The sequence below is a fragment of the Oncorhynchus gorbuscha genome, unplaced genomic scaffold (genome assembly GCF_021184085.1).
Source record: "Oncorhynchus gorbuscha isolate QuinsamMale2020 ecotype Even-year unplaced genomic scaffold, OgorEven_v1.0 Un_scaffold_576, whole genome shotgun sequence".
NCBI classification, from domain to species: Eukaryota; Metazoa; Chordata; class Actinopteri; order Salmoniformes; family Salmonidae; genus Oncorhynchus; species Oncorhynchus gorbuscha.
Genome location: NW_025745411.1, coordinates 530,203 through 534,399, shown reverse-complemented (window position 1 = coordinate 534,399; position 4,197 = coordinate 530,203). Strand labels below are relative to the sequence as shown.

At 45.7% G+C, this 4,197-nt stretch overlaps 1 long non-coding RNA gene across 1 annotated transcript; it reads left to right on the top strand.

Moving 5' to 3' along the window:
- The first annotated feature begins 408 nt into the window (after positions 1-408).
- On the top strand, positions 409-3,657 carry LOC124018759. The gene is made up of 2 exons (XR_006835676.1): positions 409-564; positions 1,991-3,657. It is a non-coding gene; the product is annotated as an uncharacterized LOC124018759 (long non-coding RNA).
- Positions 3,658-4,197: the final 540 nt, after the last annotated feature.

Sequence of the window (4,197 nt, the reverse complement as noted above, 5' to 3'; positions counted from 1 at the left end):
TTTCTTAACACTATACCCATGGCTAGCCACTGTTTCTTAACATGATACCCATGGCTAGCCACTGTTTCTTAACATGATACCCATGGCTAGCCACTGTTTCTTAACATGATACCCATGGCTAGCCACTGTTTCTTAACATGATACCGATGGCTAGCCACTGTTTCTTAACATGATACCCATGGCTAGCCACTGTTTCTTAACATGATACCGATGGCTAGCCACTGTTTCTTAACATGATACCCATGGCTAGCCACTGTTTCTTAACATGATACCCATGGCTAGCCACTCTTTCTTAACATGATACCGATGGCTAGCCACTGTTTCTTAACATGATACCCATGGCTAGCCACTGTTTCTTAACATGATACCCATGGCTAGCCACTGTTTCTTAACATGATACCCATGGCTAACTTGTATCTAACTATTGTTGTGTCTCTCTGTGTTTCAGATCTTCTATGACCTGGTCAGGCAAATCAACAGGAAAACCCCAGTACCTGGGAAGACACGGAAAAAGTCCAACTGTCAGCTCCTCTAATACACAGCTGCTCTGTCGCACTGAGCCAGGTGAGAACCACTTGTAGGAGTCAGAATGCCACTGCCTAATTGAAAAGACCGTTGTAGGCATTTGGCTGTGGCCTCCTTGTCTTAAACCTGAGGAATATATTGAGTAAGAACTTCTCCCTCTCATATCAAGAGACATCATATGGTTCAGTTAGAAGTGTCATTAATGTCTCTATACCTCTCTCTCTCCTCTCTCTCTCTCTCCTCTCGCTCTCCTCTCTCTCTCTCCTCTCTCTCTCTCTCTCTCTCTCTCTCTCTCTCTCCTCTCTCTCTCCTCTTTCTCTCCCCTCTCTCTCTCTCTCTCTCTCTCTCTCTCTCTCTCTCTCTCTCTCTCTCTCTCTCTCTCTCTCTCTCTCTCTCTCTCTCTCTCTCTCTCCTCTCTCTCTCTCTCTCTCTCTCTCTCTCTCTCTCTCTCTCTCTCTCTCTCTCTCTCTCTCTCTCTCTCTCTCTCTCTCTCTCTCTCTCTCTCTCTCTCTCTCTCTCTCCTCTCTCTCTCTCTCTCTCTCTCTCTCTCTCTCTCTCTCTCTCTCTCTCTCGATCTCTCTCTCTCTCTCTCTCTCTCTCTCTCTCTCTCTCTCTCTCTCTCTCTCTCTCTCTCTCTCTCTCTCTCTCGATCTCTCTCTCCTCTCTCTCTCTCTCTCTCTCTCTCTCTCTCTCTCTCTCTCTCTCTCTCTCTCTCTCTCTCTCTCTCTCTCTCTCTCTCTCTCTCTCTCTCTCTCTCTCTCTCTCTCTCTCTCTCTCTCTCTCTCTCTCTCTCTCTCTCGCTCTCTCTCCTCGCTCTCTCTCCCTCTCTCTCTCTCTCTCTCTCTCTCTCTCTCTCTCTCTCTCTCCTCTCTCTTTCTCTCTCTCTCTCTCCTCTCTCTCGATCTCTCTCCTCTCTCTCTCTCCTCCTTCTCTCTCGATCTCGATCTCTCTCTCTCTCTCTCCTCATTCTCTCTCGCTCGCTCTCCTCCTCTCTCTCTCTCTCTCTCTCTCTCTCTCTCTCTCTCTCTCTCTCTCTCTCTCTCTCTCCTCCTCTCTCTCTCTCTCTCTACCCACCTCTCTCTCTCTACCCACCTCTCTCTCTCTACCCACCTCTCTCTCTCTACCCACCTCTCTCTCTCTCTCTCTACCCACCTCTCTCTCTCTCTCTCTCTCTCTCTCTCTCTCTCTCACTACCCACCTCTCTCTCTCTCTACCCACCTCTCTCTCTCTACCCACCTCTCTCTCTCTCTCTCTCTCACTACCCACCTCTCTCTCTCTCTCTCTCTCTCTCTCTCTCTCTCTCTCTCTCTCTCTCTCTCTCTCTCTCTCTCTCTCACTACCCACCTCTCTCTCTCTCTCTCTCTCTACCCACCTCTCTCTCTCTCTACCCACCTCTCTCTCTCTCTCTACCCACCTCTCTCTCTCTCTCTCTCTCTACACCCACCTCTCTCTCTCTCTCTCTCAGGTCTGATTTGCTGCTGTCTCTCTCAGCAGTGCCAGCATTCCGACGTTACTAAAACCTAACATGGAATGGACTTTCCTGTGTGGTGACGCCCCTTTAACATCAACAACCAACAAACAAACCGACCAACGGATTCAAAGCTACAATACATCCGTTTTTACACACAGATTAACCATTGTCACTCTCCAGTGTCACGAGAACAAGATTTCTACTTAGAAATATAGATATTCCAACTGTATCAAACTGAAATGGAAAAATTAAGTTCGTAAAATGAAATAGGTAAATCAGTCAATATGAACCAAAATAAAATCCCGATCCCCAAACACACAGTGTTATTGCTAACGGAGACAGTAGCCGTAGAAACGGATGTCTAACCAGAATGTGCACGTTGCCACGGTGATGCGGTATTTATAAGCACCTCTATATTAGCCAGAGAGAAAAAGACAAAGTCCCAAAGAGGCACCTATATAGTTCAGTTCACACAGATAAACTTGCTCCTGGGGGTTTATTTTCTAACTTTTTTTTTTTTTCCTTCGATCATTCAACATCATTTCTCTGTCTTTTTCTGTCTTTTTTTTAAATTAAATGACTAGTTTTGTCTCTACTGAGAGATGCTATACTGCGACAGCTATTGATATGAGTTCTATTTGAGGAGTAAACCTGTGGGTACAACAGTTATTATTATTATTATATGTGAGTTTTATTTGAGGAGTAAACCTGTGGATACAACGTGTAAAAACAACGTGTAAAAAGAGAAAAAAAAAGTATAATGTTTTTTCAGTAACTATCATATTGTCTTTTAGCCCGATGATGTTGCCTTCAAATAGGTTTTTTTCTTTCTTTCTGGAGAATCTAACTATGATCCAATCATCCTTCTATGTCTTGCCTGGGTTTTCTTGCTTCTGAAATGGCACCCAAGTGTATTATATTTGACCAGAGCCCAATGGTTTCCCTATTGGTTTCCCTGTGGGTTTCCCTATTGGTTTCCCTGTGGGTTTCCCTATTGGTTTCCCTGTGGGTTTCCCTATTGGTTTCCCTATTGGTTTCCCTATTGGTTTCCCTATTGGTTTCCCTATTGGTTTCCCCCCTATTGGTTTCCCCTATTGGTTTCCCTATTGGGTTTCCCTATTGGTTTCCCTATTGGTTTCCCTATTGGTTTCCCTATTGGTTTTTCTATTGGTTTCCCTATTGGTTTTTCTATTGGTTTCCCTATTGGTTTTTCTATTGATTTCCCTATTGGTTTTCCCTAATGTTTTTTCTATTGGTTTCCCTATTGGTTTTCCCTCTTGGTTTCCCTATGGGCCCTGGTCAAAAGTAGTACACTATATAAGGAATTAGGGTGCAATTTTGGAGGCAGCCCTTGTGTTGTTTACAAAGATGTTTGTACAGTGGGGTTTTTCAATTGGGGTTGTGGTCAAAGAGGGACTGGACATTTTAACAAGCGACCAAACTTCTGAGACACCAATGGCCGAAGTGACTGGGCGATCCTCATCATGTTTTTTTTATTTTTTAAACTTTATCCTTCCAAGGCCGTCTCTCATTGGTTGGTTTGTCCAGTTAGCCAATCCCCTCTCATGGAATCTGCGATCTACAACAGGAAGTATAGATTTTTTTTTTTTTAATGAGGGTTTTTAATACAAAAAAAATAAATAAAATAATGTCATTGGTGATGTCATTCTCCACACTTCTGTTGTTGTAGAGCAGTGTTTCCCAAACTAGGTCCTGGGGACCCCAAGGGGGACACCGTTTGGCACTGCACAGCTGATTCAAATAATCAAGCTTGAAGATTATTTGAGTAATCCTGTGTAGTGCTAGGGCAAGAACCAAAACATGCACCCAGGGGGGCCCAGGACCGAGTTTGGGAAACGCTACTGTAGATTCTCACTGTACTCCCTCTCCTTTTCTAAAACAGCCTTTCTCCCCTTCTCCCTCCCTCCCACAGCCCCTATCTCCCCCCTCCCACAGCCCCTATCTCCCCCTGTCCCCTAGCCTCTTTCCCCTATCTCACACCTCTCCCCTAGCCCTACCCCAGCCCCTCTCCCTCTCCCCCAGCCCCTCCCCATCTCTCTCAGCCCCTCCCCATCTCTCCCAGTCCCTCCCCTGTCCCCAGCCCCTCCCCCAGCCCCTCCCCTCTCCCCCAGCCCCTCCCCCTGTCCCCTTGCTTGCTAATGCATCTGTTGTCAGCTGAGGACATGAAAACCAAATATTGG